The following is a 19,626-nucleotide window of genomic DNA, read 5'->3' as shown; positions in this document are numbered from 1 at the left end:
TGAATGCCCAATGGTACTAAGCTTTCAACTGCAAATTGCTTAAACACTACTAGTTCTCATGTGTCTAAAATCTTTCCATTCCTTGGGCAACAAAGATTTAATCTCCAATTTTTAAAATCTGTTTTTCTTAGAAATATTTAAATGTTATTCCTTTGTCTTTTATTTTCCAAGAAAGAAGATTAACACAATTCTCCCCTGAACAAAGACTTTTGGATATTTTAGCCCGCTTCCCAGAATGCCATCTGATAATATGACAAGAGGAAATGTAGTGTATGAAAACGTGTTTGTCTAGGACACTGTAGTGGGCACTGTTGTTTTCTGAGCCAATGCCCCTTCTTCTTTTTACCCTTCCTAACAGAACTCGGGGAGTATTCAGGTAACCAACCCTCCCTCCTTGGGACTTATTGGATGGTAACCCCACCCTAGCTCCTCAGCTAGACTGTGATTAGATGAAAATAGTTGACCTATGATATTCTACCGGACAAGCCTTTATGGTCCAGGGGTTGGCAATCCCAGATAGCTGAACTTAGCTCAATCAGACCATGTTCTGTGGCCCATGCTGGGGTGCTGGTGGGCGGGGAATAGTTTTTACTTTCTCTCCCAAAACAGCAATGAACAAAAAAACCACTGTATCTATCTTGTGACCCTAATGGAAGCAGCCTCCAAGCAAAGCTGATGCATTGTGAATGGAATTGGCTGAAAAGGAAAGAATCTGGGTTTTTGATGACAAGTCTTAGTTGCTGAAGCAACCAATGCAGGTGTCCATTCCTATTTTTGTTTAAGCCATTTAGAGCTGGTGTGCCTATTAGTTGTGGCTGAACAGAGCTGATTCAGCCAAAATCAGATGACTTTGATGGGAGTTTAGCCTCTGCTACAAAGTTGGTGACCTTTGAGAAGTACTTTCTCTCCATTTGATTTTCTATATTTGTAAAATCATATCTCATGTCTATCTCAGTGGATGGAGTATAAAAAGGAAGATACAAAATGATATATATAATATATAAAAGAGCAACAGTAGTAGAAAAAGTATATAAGTTCTCAAATCTTGAATACTAGTAGGCACTAATAAAATGAAAATCAGTCTTACATGTGCATGTATGGTGGCCAAGGTGTGACCACTGTGGTCCACATTTATTTATTATTCTATTATTATGTAAGAAATATAGATTGGGTGAGACCAGCAATTAATTCCATCCAAGAGTAAACGTTCCAACGATAATAAAATATATTTTGCAGAAGCGTAGTGCAGTCACTCATCCCCACCATCCCCATCATCCCCATCACCCCCATCACCCCCATCACCCCCATCATCCCCATCACCCCCATCATCCTCAACATCCCCACCATCCTCATCACTACCATCATCATCACTACTGTTAATTAACAGTGATTGGTCAGGACCTGTTCTTAAAGTTGTTAATCCTCCAAATAACCTTATGAAGTAGATAGTATTGCAACATTGTGGCAGCTTAAAATCACAATTCAAATTCTTTGACATTCCTACAGTTGAGAGGTGGAGTCTTAGTTCTCTCCTCTTGATTCTGGGCTGCCCTTAGTGACTTTCTTGTAACCAACTGATTCTAGGAAAGGTCATGCAGCTTCCACCAACTCTTCTGGGACACCTGCCCTGAGGGAAGCCAGCTGCCAGTCAAGAATTCCATCTGTCCTGAGATCCATGCTGAGGAGACAACATGCAATTGCTTGGTCAATGGCACCAGCTACAATCGCAGCTGACAGCCACTCTCAGCTGCCAGTCATGTGAGTGAGGCATCTTCCTGTCCAGCTGAGCTGACATGACTGCAACCTCAGTTTCATGACCACAACCCCTAGTGAGAACCACCCAGCCATGCCCTTCCCGAGTTATGACCTACAAAATTGTAAGCAAAGTAAAATGATTGTGCTGGGACAGACCTCCATTTTACAGGTGAGAAAATTAAGGCATCCTCAAAAGTCAAAGATATATTCTGACCATGAGTCTGCTCAGTTCCTTTTCCTTTGTGGATAAGCCAATCAGCCACGAATTTTGGAAGGCTTTTCCAACTTTGCAGCCTCTTTAAAACTCTAAGCAACAAGTTACCTTCCCCCCCACCACATCACTCAGTTGTAAACACCCAGATACAGAAGGAAAGAGGATACTATCAGAAACAACTAGGTAGATAATTATCTGGAACAACTGAACACTCAGTTTTAGAACATGAAGTCAAAGTCATCAGGTATCTCCATCAACCCAGCTCCTCCTCTTAATCTCTCTATTTATATTCATGGTCTCTTATTCCTGCCTTATGTGTTGCTCTTGCACCATTAGAATTCGATCCTTTGAAAGCAGCAGTCCTGTCTACCATGCTGACTGCTCTTTTCCCAGCGCCCAGCCCACTGACAGGTACTAGGACTCAACACGTGCTGAGAGTAAGTTGACTGTGTACATGTCAATCTCAATTGACATGTACACACTGCTATATTTAAAATGGATAACCAACAAGGACCTACTGTATAGCACAGGGAACTCTGCTCAATGTTATGTAACAACTTAAATGGGAAAAGAATTTGAAAAAGAATAGATACAAGTATATGTATAACTGAACCACTTTGCTGTGCACCTGAAACTATCACAACATTGTTAATCAACTATACTCCATTATAAAATAAAGTTTAAAAAAAGGTAAATTGATTAATACAACATTGTAAATCAACTATACTTCAATTTTTTTAAAAAAAAAGAGTAAATTGAATGAAGGCCAGAAATCATGGTCATTTTCAACATTTTTCTTTCCTTCCATCAAACTGCAGATCATAAATGGAGAACATTATTCAGGTCTATTCTTCCCCTTGTTGACTCTACCCCAAATTAAGCAATTCATTTCTTCACCCCTGCAGTTAATGATGAGGCTTTCTGCCTTCAGACATTTCACTCTTCCAATCTATCCCGTCTATTATTGCTCTAAAAACGTTAGTGGCTTTCACTGCTTGCCAGATGGAAAGCCAAGTCCCTCAAGGCCTTTCACCAGTCGACCTCAGCTCTGCTCTGATGCCTCCCCACGACTCTCCTGTGTGTTCCTAGATGACACCCAAGTGGACCACTTGCTCTTCGAGGACAAATGGACAAGTTTCTAACTTCAGACGACTACTTCCCTGACTTTTCTTTTCCAAAATCCCCACCCATTAAAAAGCCAACCAATTCATCAAGGCCCATCTCAAATGTCACTTTAGTAAAGAACTCTTCCCTGATCCCCACACCATATATCGTCTCCATTCTCTGAACTCCTATGGCATTTTATAGTACTTTTAAGACAGTTATTATATTCCTCCTTGATGTCTGGGTTTTATGTACGTATACCTTCTACTGTAGGTACTTAATGAGGTTTGAGAATAGGTCATACTCATTTTTTTAATCCTATGAATCATATGGTCTAGCAAGGTATTAACCATGATAGAACTCAGCAAGTATTTAATTAACTGAATGAACTTTCAGGGAAGTTACACTTAAAGGACTCCTCCAATTTGAAGCAGATAAAACAATTAAGTTAAAAAATACCCATCCTAATAAAGGTTAATAGGGGGAAAGCTTTCCTGATAAGTGATCCCAGTAGACTGACTACATTAAAAATTAAAGTCAGGGTAAAATCTCAATATGCCACTCAACTGTGCCAGTGTTGCATTGCTTTCTAAGCTGTTCAATGACTAAATGGAAATTTTAAATCATTTGAATACAATTTTAAAGTGGGGAAGACACAAAAACCTGGAAGTCAAACAGGAAAAAAGTGACAAATCTGGATACATATAAATTTCAACTTCTACACAGTAAAAAATGCCATAAATGAAAATCAAAATACAAATGACCTATTAGGTAAAAATATTTCTAATATACAGCATAGTCCAAGAGTCCAATTCCTTAACTTTCAAGGAAAATCAATAAGAAGAAAAACAAACATCCCAAGAGAAAATAGGCAGAATAAGCAGAAGAAATACAAATGGCCAAAAAATATATAAAAACATAATCAGCCACATTCAAGGTAAAGATGTGCAAATAAATCATTACTCTTTTTTAGGAAAGTCATTTGGCAATGCTTGTTAAGATTAAAAAAGCACATGGTCTTTGAGCTAGCTATTCCACTTTGAAGCATGTACCCTACAGATATATTCAGACAAGAAAAAAGAGCTGTGTGAAAAAGTACAGTAATTGCATCACAAGAAACAACTGGAAACAACCAAAGGGAGAAAACAAATCAACCAAAGTTATTGTTACACACCGTGCAACCATTCACAATAGGAGGCTAAGCTAAGCCTCTTAAAATGGAAAGGCTTCCAAGAAGAATTAAACGAAAATAGGTAAAGCACAGAACAAACAGTATTCTGTTAAGATCTCATTTGAGTTTTTAAAAATAACAAAAGGGCAGGCATATACATCCATATATGCCTATGCATGAGTGAAGTATTTCTGGAAGGATATACTTGAAACTGTTTCCTCATAGTTGGGGGAGGGACAGAGGATTTTCTTTATATTTTACCACTTTCTGCTGTATTTCTTTCTTTCTTCCTTCCTTCCTTTCCTTCTTTCCTTTCTTTCTTTCTTCTTTCTTTCTCCTTCCTTCCTTTCTTTTTTTTTTTTTTTTTTTAAAGGAATCAGTGCTTTCTTTTTTTTAATTTATTTATGGCTGTGTTGGGTCTTCGTTTCTGTGCGAGGGCTTTCTCTAGTTGCGGCAAGCGGGGGCCACTCTTCATCGCGGTGCGCGGGCCTCTCACTATCGCGGCCTCTCTTGTTGCAGAGCACAGGCTCCGTAATTGTGGCTCACGGGCTTAGTTGCTCCGCGGCATGTGGGATCCTCCCAGACCAGGGCTCGAACCTGTGACCCCTGCATTGGCAGGCAGACTCCCAACCACTGCGCCACCAGGGAAGCCCCTTCCTTTCTTTCTTTCTGTCTGTCTTTCTTTTTTCTTTTCAAATAAACCACATGCATACTTTACTTTTATAACAAGAAGGAAATTTAAATTATTTTTGAATTTGTCCACTTCTTTTCCTTTGGCCTTTTTGCCAAAATTTGCAGCCTTACCTTTGGTGCTAAACGTCCCCCTTTGCAGAGTCCCTGTCATGGTTTGTGGGGACATGTCTGATCAGTGGCAGTTGTGGAAAGGGCTTCTACATCAGAGCTCTTCAGAAGTAAGAGAGCTACACTGAGTCCTGAGAGCCACAGGATAAGTGTAAACACATGCCCACACTGAGGGCAGACAAGGAATTTTAAAGGGAAACAAGAGCAAGACGGGAAGAGAGAGTGCCTGGTAAATCGCATCCCAGCTTATCTCCTGGGCACTTTCAGTAGCTCAACTTGAGAAGAAAAGGAGCCAGACCCCACCCTGTAGGTGAAAGCTATTATTCTTCCCGCCTCTCAGAAGAGGCGCCTTTCCAAAGACAGCTCAGGGGTGGGATGGCAGAGGGACCTGCCAAAGAGCTCCCACCTGGACGTTTTATGGGACAAACGTGCAGCCAGAGAGTCAATGAGGTGGGGCGTCCACGCAGCTCTGCAGACACGTGCCTCTGGCCGTACAGAAAAGAAAACAGAGAAATGTCCCCAGACTGTGTTCCATCAAGAACAGTAAAAGCTCCTTGGGAACGAGTGATGCCGTGATGCCGCGAGGCCCAGCCTGGTGATGATGTCGGCTCAGCGTGAGAACCGTGGGGACACAGCGGGGCTGGAGCCGCGAAGCTGTCAGCTCATCCTGTCATTGTGAACGCCTTCGGTGGGCTTTCCCTGGCGTCGGTCTTCTCTGTCCACAAACCACAGGAGGTGTAACGTGAGCTCCAAACAGACAACGATCACGGCTCCTGAGACAGCGAACAGCACACTTGCCAGGGACGGAGGCTTTGTATCTAACTTTGAAAAGGGGGCCCAGCCAGCCAGCTGCACCCTCGTCAGGGTGGCCACAGGCTGAGCCGCAGTCCCCAAAACAAAAGGCGTGATCAGTGTCTACCTCCAGCAAAAGGAGCTCAAACGAGACTTGGTCACAAATGACAGGCCACACGGGTGAGAAGGAGAGGGCAGAGGGAGACACTTGCGCGGTCCGACAGCACCAGGCACCGGGGAGGTGAGGCACGGAGGGGACGGGACGACAATACTGGCAGCAGCTGGTATACACCGTGTTCATCCTCCATTCGTGGTCCCGCAGCATTGTGCCCATGCCTCTGCTTTGACATGTATCCTAGATTGTAATCATCCACGTACATTTGCTCCCTCCCAAAGCGAGGACGCCTTCAAGGTCAGAGCGTGCCCTTGGTAAGTCAGTGAGTGAAAACACTTCTCCCAGGGTGAGCTGCAGTCTGCCTTGTGCTTTCCTCAGGCCGCCATCAAGGCTGGGAGAAATCAAAGCCCAGAGCTCCCAGCGGGGTCTGCAGAATGGACACCGCCAGCAGAAAGAGGAGGAAGACCTAAGAAGCCTTCCTCTCCTCTCAGGAGCCCATGTGCGTGCGCAGGGGCCTTGGTACTGATACCTTTCAGCTGCTCCCACCGCAGGTTATTCTAAACCCCCTGGCACCCTGGCCCTAAACTGAGGAAGGAGAAAGCCAGAAGCAGAGTGGTCCCACGAGAAGCATGACAGCAAGGGCTGGTAAACGAGAGCTGCAGGGGTGAAGGGGCTGGAGAGATGACAAGTGTCTACCTGCTCCTTAAATGTGCGAGATCAGGCATCAGAGTGAAGGCTAGTCCATAGGAAGACGAAGCAGCAACACGGGTCAGCAAGGCGGGGGGCCCATGGCCTCAGGGTTCCACCAGGCATGCCCCCAGATCCCCAGAGAGGGGTCTTACTGAAGTTCAGGGAACTGCACTCACTGAAATTCCCTGCAAAATCTTGCGTGTGGGTGCATTTGCATGGAAATAGGGTCCACAGATTTCATGAGAGTCTAAAAAAGCCTTGTGATTTTAAAAAAGAAAAAAAAGGGATTAATGTGCATATGAATCACTTGGAGATCTTGTTAAAATGAAGTTGTGGTTCGCACGCCGGGGTGGGCCTGAGACTCTGCCCTCCAACCAAATCTGGATGACTCTGATGTTGCCGGTTGACAGTCCACACCTTGAGTAGCAGGCACCTGACTGGGGGGCCCTACCTGCTGAAACCTGAAGCCTCCGGATGGCCACGCCCACAGGATTCAGTGTGACACCGACTGACCTGGATGTTAGCACATGTGACAAGAAACACCCGACATGAGACAAGCACAGACAGGTATTACTGGCACTTCCTAAACGCCTCTGGAGTTTAGGACCAGTTCATCATAAATATGGAAGACCTAGAAGACTGCCTTCCATCACTGCTGAAAAAAGAGAACCTGGAGTCCCAGGTGTCTGGGCCCTTCTCGTTAGTTCAGAAGGAAATCGAGCAAAGAGAGAGTTTCCCCTCATTCTGGCTTTCACCGACCACCTCTGGGAAGCTGGCAAGAAAAGCAAGGATGGTCAAGTGACCTCATTTTGTTTATAGAGAGCGTGCGTGGTGCTGAATATCTATGCCTATGAAAGATCAGATTGAACCTTCCCGGGCAAACCGAAGCCCGGCGGGCAGCAAGTTCCACTGGCAAACACTGGCCATACAGAGCGAGTCTTAGCCCTCTCGGCCACCAAGCAGGGCACTGAGGGCTGAGCAGTGCTGAGATCCGGTTCTGAGACAGCAAGTCGGCCAGGGAAAGTAGAAAGCCCAGGATCTGACAGCCAAATTGTGCATCAGCAGCTCTATCCCCAGTACACAAAGTATCATAAAGACTGAAATCCAAATTGAAGTCTAAAAATAGCACAATGAAAATATTTCCTTCCTTCCCTCCACCAGAGAGCAAAGCAGCTGACATCAATATCCTCAGGGCACAACTGACTTCTCCGGGTTTACATGAAAAGAACGATTACACAACTGCCCTTTCTCACCATCAGACCTCCCGTCCCAGGAAATAAGGAAGGGAAAGCAATTACACTGTTGCTGAAAACCTATAATGGATATGTGATTACGATTATTAATGTGGAAAGAAAGAGACAGACTGCTGAGCTGCAAGCAACCACTAAGTGAAGCTGCATGAGATTCCAAGAGGGGGATTAATTTTTTGTTTTCTTTTCATCTCTCAGCCAGTCATTGGAATGTGACCCCAAACTTTAAGCACGGCCTGTCACATCCTTATCAGCATCACTGCCACTGCACTGTGGTCACATTATCTCCCCTGGATTCCCAAGTGACAGGCTCCTTGCTGTAGGGGATTGTTTTCTCTTTGCCTCTAAAGGGGAGGAGGGTGTGGCAGGGAACTGACTTGTCAGGTGCAGGAAATTAACTAATTTTCAAGATGGCAGACATTTTGTAGCAAATATTTACTTCTCTGTTTCTTTCCTACTGATATCGAACATACATTATCTAATCGGGAGGATGCTGGATTTACAATCCCTCTGAACAAAGGGATGTTATGGCTCATTCTAAAGAAATAATGCTGTCGATTCCTTCAGCCCCTGGTGAGAACACTACTGTGGCAGGAAGTCCATTTGTCGTAAAAGAATAGAATGGATAGTGAGGGGTGCAGGTAGAGAGGAGAGTGTGAGATTTCTCTGACTTTATATGGCACCCTGAAAACCCGTTGTTCCCCTATACCACTTACCTATCCATCGAATTTCCAGTTACTATCTGGCTCAAGGTCCATATAAACATGGCAGCTTCATCCAAAGTGGGCCATTAGAACTGGAGATCCCCAGGGGGGAAGGCTGGGAACAGGGATGCTGGGTGAGGAGGAGACCCAGAGGTCTCCTCTGGTGTGTATCAGAGGGTGTGTATCACCCTCTCTGTGCCTGGTGGGGCTCTAGGCACTTTTCACGCATTATTTCATCCTGTTGTACGATTTCACCGTGAGGTGAGTATTACTACGATGATGCCCTCAACTTTACGCATCAGCACAGCGACTCGAGATTCTGCTGTTTGCTCAGAGTTACGAGCTAGCTAGTTGGAGGAGCTGAGGCTGAATGCCATCCCGATGACAAAACCCATGACCTGATGGCACCAGATTTTCACTCATTTTATGAGAAATATTTAGTCTCCCTTCTCCACCTGGGAAACACGATTTCCTATTCTATACTGAAACCAAACAAAACACAAAATACATTTCCTATTCGATACTGAAACCAAACAAAATACACAGACTCATCTGACTGCTCTCAAATACACTGCATAAGACCCATAAAGCCACTCTTACTCTTAGGTAATTTTTTTGTGGTAGACCTTGCTCATTTTTTTGTGCAAATCTAGGAACCTTTCTCTTGAGATGACAAGAATAATCGTAGTTGTTGTAAATGGTAACAGACAAAATGGGCATTCATTATTATGTGCAAAACTCAGCATTTCCCTAGGCTGCCTGTCACAAAAACAAAGGTTTCAACTGAAAGCTATTTAAAAATTCTATATACATACACACACATGCACATATGTGTTATGAAACACTTTTTAATCTAATCCTTATTATTCTTTCCCGGACTCTAATATTCAGCCTTTTTCAATAATAATAGCAATAATAATTATAATTATTATGATATAAATAATATTATTATTGCAAATAATAATAATAATGGCAACAAACATTGACTGAGCCTGTGCCATCACTGGTGAAAACAGGCTTCGCGTATCTCATTTAATCTGTGCAACAGCTCTGTGAGGAACATTACTATTATATTTCTTTTTATAAACAAGAAAACTGAGATTAAATAATTTCCCAAGGTCACTAAACTAGAAAGGATAGAGGAGACCTGGATTAGATCATCTGACCCAGAACCATCTTCTTGGCGGTGCATCATCCATCTTCCCAAACCCCCATCCGACCGGGTCCTGGCCAGACACTGGCCCTGAACCGACAACGTCTTGCTGTCACCAGCCGTCCTGGCCAGCTCTTCATCCAGCTCACGTGCTACCTTTTCTTGCCACCTTCCCTTGACCCCCTCCACGTGCAGAACCAGCTGGCACTGTCACCTTGCCTTAGACCTCAAGAAGCAGCCGTGTCTCAGCCACGAGACAGCGAGCTCCCCCAGGGCAGGTCTCCCTTCCCTGCCCACCCAGCCCAGTGTCGGGTGCACCGTGAATGCTACACGTTCCCATCCCACAAGCCCATCCACGGGGACCACGGTCCTGTCCCCTCCCCACCCAACAGTGACGAGAGAAACATTGTCAAGATCTTCTGAGTGACATTTCTTCATACCCATAACAATAATTTTGAGCTTTCCCCCTCTTCTCTGTTTCTGTTATGCTAAAGGAGCCCCCAATCCATCAAACCACACTCAAAATGCTATTTTCTAGTATTTTAATCACATCACCCAATTTCTTCACCTTCCGCCCGCATATTCTGTTCTATGTTCCCCGGTACATGTGTAACTTACTTTAAAAGTAATGAAAATGTCGGCATTTATAAGATATATAAAATAGAGGCAGCTGGTTTAATCACAAAAGGGTTGACTGCAAAGTTCTTTCAAGTACTTATCTCTCCGGACAGATCTATCTGTTTGTTCAAAGATCAGTAATGACTTGAGTCTGTCAGGCAGACTCGGGGTCAAGCTGCTCAGGTTTGAATCCCGGCTCCGCCCCTCACGAGCATGTGACGGTGGGCAAGTGCCTTAACCTCTCTGTGCCTCAGTCACCTCGTCTGTAAAGCGGGGATAATGACAGCATCTGCCTCACTGGATTGCGAAGATAAAGTGCGTTAAAATACAGAAAGCGCTAAGAACAACGCCTGGACGTGGTGGGTACAACTAGCGATGCTTCTACTGTCATCACCTGCATTACAAGGCCCTCCGGGATCAGGGCTCTATGTGCCAGGTATGAGTTCGCTACCTCTCAGCTCCAAACCTACGCCTCACTGCCTGCTCTGCAAACGTTTAGCTGGGCCCTTTAAAACATTCTCCTTTGTCGGTAGAGGGAGGTGGGGAGACTTTCTAAGAGGAGGCGGTTTCCTTCCTTGTTCCAGCGTGCTCTCAGCAGGCTCCTAAGGGGATGGCTTCCCTAGACCCTGCCCCCAGAGCACACACAGCCGCCGCCCTGCCCAGCTCCCGCAGCGCCTGTGGTTTCCCAATTCCCAGCTCTTGCAGTGGGGCTGGTTTCCCCAGTGCTCGGCTTCCGCTGAACCAGGATGCTTCACACACAGCTTCCCCAGCGTCTGGCTCCTGCTGTGTGGACGGCTTCTCCTGCACAAGCCTCTCCAGCACGCACAGCTGCTCCAGCACCTGGACGTCAGCGGCTCCAAGGAGCCAACAGTCTCCCTGCAAACTCCTTCAAGCCCTTCGTTAGCAGACTGCCTCTGGTGAGACAACTCCCCATGAACAGTCTTCTTTGGAACCCTGGAAGGTGGGTCCCAGAAAGTTCCAGGTAGACGCCTGACGGCAGGTGCACTGATGCAAGACTTGGTACTCCAGACAGCATCGTCATGCCCTCTTTAAGGAGGTCTGCATCTTAGTCTGGGGGCAGGGAGTTCCCGATCTTAGCCCTGTGGGTGGTGGCTAAGTTCTCTTTACCTCTTCCTGGTGGGTCCTCCATTACTCCAATCCTTTGTTGTAATGAATAATTCTTTGTATTATGCTATCCGTGTTCAAGTTACTTGTTTGGGTTCTGTCTCCTGATCAGACCTTGACTGAAACACTCTCTGCCCTCATCTCCTTGCCCTTATTGGGAACCAGCCGGTACCCTCAGCCTTCTTTTTGTTTCATGCTCTCCAAGTCGGTTCTTGTCTTTTAAGATATTTTTTTCATTTTCCAGAATGTCCTGAAATGCCACCAAGCCTTCACATGGCTGGTTCCTCTGAGTCACTTTCCAGAGTTTGCAACCTGCAGTTTTCCAACCCAGGCCCTACAAACCTCAGTCACCATCCAGCACATGGGCCTGTTTCACTTTCTTCACAGCACTTATCACTGCATGAATTATCTTATTCTTTCTTCCGCCTCCTTCCCTAATTAAATGCAAGTTCTGTGACAGCAGAGACTGTGCTTGTATTGTTTACTACTAGAGCCCCAGGGAACAGTTGTCAGATATGAAAGCACTTGATAGAGAGTTGTATGAAAAAGATGAGAAGGAAGAATAAGAAAGGTTTAAAAAAAAAAAAAAAAAGGAGGAATCTGGTTCCCAGCCGTAATGCTCCTGATCTAATGAATTGCTTCTAATACCCATTCGTCCAGTCACTGCTGCCTCAAATCCTGGAAGCACCACTGTCCGTTACTTCCCACACTCATAGGTTATTTTCTTTAAATTTGTCCTTCCTTCTACGCTCTCTTCTCCTGTAGTTTCATCACTCTCCATACATCAGTCCTGTCTCTATGAACTCAGGACTTTATTAGCTCCATCGCCTCCTTACTGGCCTCTCTAATTCCAAGTTCCTTCTCTTTTTCAATCTATTCTGAATAGCGTTGACAACCAGTTTTTCTAAAACACTGCTTTTCATTGAGCCCTTCCCCTCTTCTTTACAGACCAGTCGTTACTTGTTTGATCCAGCCTAAACGTATTTGTCTCCCTTCTAAGGCCCCCCGATGCTGGCTCTGTGCTGCGTGACAAGCTGCACTGCCCATCAAGGCACAACAACCCTTCTGCCTGTTCACACTGGTTCTCCCTGACCCCATGAATGAGCCAGGCCACCCCTGTCCCAGAGCCCACTCACAGGGGCTCTCCCCACTGAGATTCCAGAAGGGGGCAGCTCAAACTCTCCGCCCTACATTGGCAACCATGGGATCACTTCATAAGTCTCCTTCTCTCACCTCGTATACTCCAGAAAACATCTGAAACTTTTTAATATAAACCTATGTTGTCTTTTCCTCATCTTATCAAAAGAAACGCGTAAGCTCCTTAGTTCTCTGAGGCTTCAGGTAAGGTATTGAACAAGTAGTGGGGAACGATGAATGATGAACAAGTGACAGCCTCCTGGTTGAGGATCGATGTGAGTTCTCGGACCTGGAGAACCTGCCTTGGGGTAGTCTAAGACCCTGTTCCCCTAGCAGGCTCTAAGAGACTCATCTGACCCAAATCACAGTCTTTCTCATTATTCATATATTAAATCAAATATGACACACTTTGCATGTACCGCGTATAAAAAATTTTCTTTGGAAAAAAAAACAGAAATGAGAATTTTTCACAAAGGTTTTTGTTCTGTTTAAAGGTCCTCCTCCTGTCTATTTTCATCCTGTGTATGTTTTGTATTTTCCTTCTTTTGAGAGTGTTAAGAAAAAAGACTTTCTTTGGGAAGAGCTACATCTTTCCTCACACTTCCACCCCTGGAAACAAGGACCCGAGGAAAGAACACAGGTGCCTGTTAGGTAAATGGTGTCAGTCCCATCGGTTCAATAATTCAAGGCTCTTGAGCAAAGAGAAATTAATTTTTAAATTTGCTATGTAACAAAAAAAGGTGGAAAACAACAAAATGCCCTTCAATGAAATATGGTTAAGCAAATTGTAATATGTGTACTTATTGAATGTTAATTACTATTAAAACCGTGGTTATAATTGTCATGTAGTAACATAGAAAAATATTTTTGACAAACCACCTGGTTGAAAAGAAAACGGTATTTCCAGAATCAGTATATGCAATTAATTATAACTGTTGTGGGTCTTGGGAGATCTTGGGGGTGGTATAAGCTAAGTATGAGGAAGAAAATAAAAATGTCAGCACAGAATGGGTCACAAACAGAGATCTGCAAAGTTGAAATCTAAAGAGGATTCTGGCTCCCAGCTCTTTAGGACTTGACCTCTTTCTGATTAAATGGACTGCTGGGCTTACACTACAATATGTGGGTTCTATTTCCTATTCTCAGGAAGTTTTACATTCACAAGTCATCTTGGCAGGTGTAGAACGGCGTGTGTAGTACTGCACCTTTCGTCTAAGAGAGGATATAAATATATATGGCTATGTCATTAAAAAGCAGTGGAAAGATAAAGCAATTTATCCTTATTAACCAATTATAAACCAATTAAACCAATTATAAACCAATTAAAATGGTTTCCTGTAGGAGAAAGTCAGGAAAAGGCTGAAGAGAGGGAAAGACAGCTATACTTTTTCTGATTGTACCTTGTTTTGTACATTTAACTTTGAACCATAAAGTTTGTGTAATATATTTGTTTGTGTTGCTAAAAGAAGCAACCACTAAAATAAAAGGCAAAATAATAGAGGTTAGCCTACTGTGCACTGAGCTAACTATGCACTGAGTTGATGGTTGAACTACACCAAGGGGAATTAATTAAAGTGACTTTAAACCTCTGTAATTTAACTGTGCATCCCTGGTGGGATATATCCTAAGAACAAAAAGAACAGCAAAGAAGTCTTAGGTTGTTTTCAGTTATCATATTATTAATAAAAATGTCAGTATTATTATTCTGAAACCATACATAAAATGGATATACCAAATATAATATAATATATATACACACGTATATATAGTTGGATATACTACATACATGTAATCAAATATACTTCATAATAGAGATAGATAAATATATAGATAGGTATAGAATTCTTTTAATGATATAAGGAATAAACATTTTCAGCATAAGAGAAAAGAAATACCAGTATAAAATCAAAGAAGTAAAACTATGTAACCCTAAATTTGAACTGGAAATAACAGTGTGAATCTGTGATATAAATTTGTCTGAAAAAAAATCCTAGCTCTGTCTACTGAAAAGTTCAAAAATAATGATAATCCAGTAGCTGTGAGCACCCCCAGGGCCCAGTCTGTGGTCTCTAAGTATCATTTCCTACTAAAAATAATAAGAGCTCCTTGCAGAAAATGCTGATTCTAGATCTGGGCCATGAAATGTGCAAGATGAGCCTGAAACATCTTGTTCCATCAGAAAACAAGGAAGCATTTAGGTTGATGTTAAAAGATTCAGGGGCCAATTTGAAACGGATCTCCGCCAAAGATGGGAAAATTTGAAAAAGATCACTTTCTGCCAAGAATTGAAACATAAATATGTTAAAAATCCATGACTTCATAATGCTACATGCACACACACACACACACACACTCTTTTTGTTCACCTTTAGAGGATTCTAGAAAACCAGTTATTATTCTGTAACAGGTGTATAAAGAGAAAGAATCAAACATTTCTTTCTTTTGTAAATCATAACTCAGGACAATTAAATAGATGTTGAAGGAAATTTTGTTTTTAAACTTTGAGACATTTACTTACTTTCTCACATCACCAATCATGGATTATTATGAGTGAAACTGAGTGTCTGTATCTTTCATCTCTTCAGGAAAACAGCACTATTGAGTGCCTATGACATCCTATGGAGAAATTTAATCTTTGGTCATAGCATTAAGAGCTCCCGGTTTCACAAACCCACAGACCCTCTTCGAAATAACCTAAAGAAATTTCTTTTCTTATAGAAGAATTTTATGTAAAAAATGATGACTGTGATGGAATTAGAATACTACTATTTTGCAATCCACTAATGAAATAACAAGTCTAGTCAAGAATCACCAATTTAGGTATAAAAAGCTGATGGAAAATCTGATGCAAAGAGGGCAGGGCTCCCAGTCTTGAACCCAACAACCAATCTCAACACCACAGGAGAGAAAGAACAGATAATATTGTCTTCCTTACGTAGAAAGTAACAACTCTATCAATGAAGCACTGTGACAATAAAATCAAACCTCAGTGTAATCAAATCTATAGATGTAACTACCAGTTTATAGGAAATACATGGGAAAAAGAAACATGTTGACGACCACCAGGATACAAGTAGCCAAACTCTGTAGGACAAAAATATTGGTCAATTCAACAACAAGAAAGTGAAGTAAAAGGAGTAGGAACCTGTAGGTTAAAGAGCCCTGACACATTTCTTAATGTGAATAAGCCACCTGTCGACATAAAATTATGAGACAATTTGGGAAAATTGGATATCTGATGATATTAAGAAAGTCTTGTTAATGTTTTTAGGTGTGATAATGGTATTATGGTTATTTTTTTCTAAGCCTTTATCTTTTTGAAGATATGTGTTGACATATTTATGGGTTAAATAAAATGAGATTCACTTCAAAATATTCCTGTGGGGGGCAGGGTGGATGTGGTAGGCTGAATAACGGCTCCCCAAAGATGTCCATGTCCTAATCTTCAGGACCCGTGAATGTTACCTTATAAGGCAAAGGGGACTTTACAGATATAATTAAGTTAAGGATTTGGGGATGGGGAGATTACCCTGGATTTTCTGGTCAGCCCAATGACGTCATCCAATGGTCCTTGTGAGAGGGAGGGAGAAGGGTCAGAATCAGAGGAGAAGGTGATGCAGAAGCAGAAACTGGAGTGATATGCTCTGAAGATGGAGAAAGAGGCCACGAGCCAAGGATTACAGATGGCCACTAGCAGCTGAAGAAGGTAATGAAGCAGATCCTGCCCTGGAGCCTCCAGAAGGAACCAGCCCTGCCAACACCTTGACTGTAGCCCAGTGAGACCCACATCAGACTTCTGGACTCCAGAACTGGAAGACAGTAGATTTTGTGTTGTTTCAAGTTGTTCACAGCTACCTGTTTCAGCAGTGATAGGAAACTAGTACAGTGGGGAAGTGGAGGGGAGTACAGCTGAAATCAGTTCAGCCATGTACTAAAAATTGTTGTATTGGTGAGATGTGCACACGGGGGTTTGTTTTAAGTTCTCTAGTTTTGCACGTGTTTGAAAATTTCCACAATAATTTGGATTTTTTAAAATAACGTCTTACTAAGGGAATTTAAATCAAAAAGTTCATTCTTAAGACACAGTTTTCAAGTTTCATACCTCTGTCCCACACCCAACTCCAGAACGTTGTGGTAACGTTAGTCTTGGAGAACGAGGTGGTGAGGGAGTTTGAAACAGACAGATTACACACCCACAGAGTAGTCCCTGGGGCACCTGAGGGAAGGTGCTTGATCTCTGCCAGCCTCAGCCCCCTTATATATTCAGATAGTAACAGAGCCTGAAGCTCATTAGGTGGTTGGGAGGCTTCAGTGAAATAATCCATTTAAAGTGTTTCGTGGATTACCTGCATACAATATCTCTTAATAAGGGTCAGCTATTGATATATATCATCATTGCATGTCATTCCTACAAACATTTGAAGAACGTCTCCAGTCTCAATCCTAATTATCACAATCCTCTAAAATGTATCTGTGAGAAAAGACACATGCACCCCAATATTCACTGCAGCACTATTAACAATAGCCAAGACATGGAAGCAACCTAAATGTCCATCGACAGATGAATGGATAAAGAAGATGTGGTATACATACACAATGGAATATTACTCAGCCATTAAAAAGAATGAAATAATGCCATTGGCAGCAACATGGATGGACCTAGAGATTATCCTACTAAGCGAAGTAAATCAGAAAGAGAAAGACAAATATCATACAATATCAGTTATATGTGGGATCTAAAATATGACACAAATGAATGTATCTACGAAACAGAAACAGACTCACAGACATTAAGAACAGACTTGTGGTTGCCAAGGGGGAGGAGAGGCTGGGGGAGGGAAGGATGGGGAGCTTGGGATTAGCAGATGCAAACTATTATATATAAGATGGATAAACAACTAGGTCCTACTGTAGAGCACAGGGAACTATATTCAATATCCTGTGATAAACCATAATGGAAAAGAATATGAAAAAAGAATATATATATATATATATATATATATATATATATATATATAACTGAGTCACTTTGCTGTACAGCAGAAATTAACACAACATTGCAAATCACCTCTACTTCAATAAAATTTAAAAAACAAAAAAGAAGCACCCCTAAAAGGCCCTGCTGGGTGATGAATGAGAACTACAAAGTTATCTTTTGAGGTTTAGCATATAATGCAATCACAGAAAATTCTTCCAGCTCAAGAAATGGCATCTTTACACTAGCACCCACAGAAAGAAAAAACTGCTTTCCTCCCTGAAGTGTTTGTGATCAGGGATTTAGAACCCACCCTGGGGTGAGCTCCCAGATAGAAGGGAACACAGCACAGCACAGAGAGCGTCTGCAGTTCATTGCCTGCTGCTTTGCAGCTCATGTTCACACAGCTGTTGTATGACTCAGGGTGGCTGGGAGGGAGGGATGCGGGGTCGGGGGGTAAGGAGGAGAAAAGGAGCAAAAATGAGTCACAGACAATGTTGTGTGTAATATTTCGTCTAACCTACATTTGCCAAGGCTGCTGCAGACCTGTCATCTCACTTTACGTGAGCTAAGAGCACTCAGCAGAGTCTTAAAAGTGACTGCACGCTGAAAGTGAGCATCGGAGAAATTCCAGGAGGAGCTCTACTTCTATTAATCATGCGTGTGAAGCTAACAGGTTCATCCCATGTTAGCAGATTAAACTATCACACAATCTTGACAATGCTTCCTTGAATCGTTAAAAGTCTTCTCATTTTAATTAATGACAAATTGGATATCTACCTACTGGGGTTTCCACTGATACAGCAATTAATTTTTCTTTAAGATTTCTCAACTCCCTGCCAAAATGCATCAAAAACACTCAAGCTATATGGTTTCTCTTGAGCTTGTAAAAATCATCTTAGTTTGGACATTCCGTATTGATCAGTCATAATCGCCTTTTTAAGAATGTGACAGGCCCCTTGACACAGTTACACCGTGAAGCACACTGGCATATCTGGGGGACAAGGGCACATGGGCCCCCAGAGCACAGTGGACAGAACGTCCACTCGACGGCCTCCCCAAGTTCAGGTTTACATAGTAATTGCAATGGAATGGCTTTCCACCACCTAAACCAAATGGAGTAAAGAAAGAGGAATCACTGGGCATCTTGCCAAGCCTCAGGCCTCCTTAAATATTGGTTGATTTCTTAACTGATCTCAGTGGGCAGAACGATGATATCATTGCTTTAAAACACACACTTTGGGATGAACTGGACAAACCACAGGGGTGTCTGTTAGCAGAGCCTTCTGTTTTAATAGTCAATCTCTTATTTGCTATTAGACAAAATCACGGCCATCTTTTTTATTTTTCAGGCCATCTTTTCAGAACAGCCCCACGTCCAATGAAGGGTTGAAATATCAGTGACAGAAAATGATGCCAGATGACCAAGACCTTTGGTCCACACTTTTAGTTCTGATGCTGCAGTCAAAAATCTGTCTTCTCACATACAGATGGCCAACAGGCACATAAAGAAATGCTCAACATCACTAATTATTGGAGAAATGCAAATCAAAACTGCAATGAGGTGTCACCTCACACTGGTCAGAAAGTCTACAAATAATAAATGCTGGAGAGGGTGTGGAGAAAAGGGAACCCTCCTACACTGTTGGTGGGAATGTAAATTGGTACAGTCACTATGGAGAACAGTATGGAGGTTCCTTACTAGAGTTACCATATGACCCAGCAAAATAGAGTTATCATATGACCCAGCAATCCCACTCCTGGGTATATATCTGGACAAAATTATAATTCAAAAAGGTACCTGCACCCCTATGTTCACAGCAGCACAATTTACAATAGCCAAGACATGGAAGCCACCTAAATGTCCATCAACAGATGAATGGATAAAGAAGATGTGGTATGGATATGCGATGGAATCCTACTCAGCCATAAAAAAGAAGGAAATCATGCTATTTGCAGCAACATGGATGGACCTAGAGATTATCATATTAAGCGAAGTAAGTCAGACAGAGAAAAATATCA

The 19,626-nt window shown here is 42.7% G+C and overlaps 1 protein-coding gene and 1 non-coding gene across 4 annotated transcripts in view; both read right to left on the bottom strand.

Annotated features, from left to right (window-relative positions):
• Nucleotides 1-19,626, bottom strand: part of DISC1 (DISC1 scaffold protein) — a 349,458-nt gene that overhangs the window by 42,882 nt on the left and 286,950 nt on the right. The gene's annotated exons all lie outside the window — the stretch shown is intronic.
• Nucleotides 15,199-15,325, bottom strand: LOC132351368 (small nucleolar RNA SNORA25). The gene has a single exon (XR_009498304.1). It is a non-coding gene; the product is annotated as a small nucleolar RNA SNORA25 (small nucleolar RNA).

This window comes from Balaenoptera ricei, chromosome 16 (assembly GCF_028023285.1).
Source record: "Balaenoptera ricei isolate mBalRic1 chromosome 16, mBalRic1.hap2, whole genome shotgun sequence".
Classification (NCBI taxonomy): domain Eukaryota; kingdom Metazoa; phylum Chordata; class Mammalia; order Artiodactyla; family Balaenopteridae; genus Balaenoptera; species Balaenoptera ricei.
Note: the sequence above shows the minus strand (reverse complement) of the source record. Positions and strands in the feature narration are given on the sequence as shown.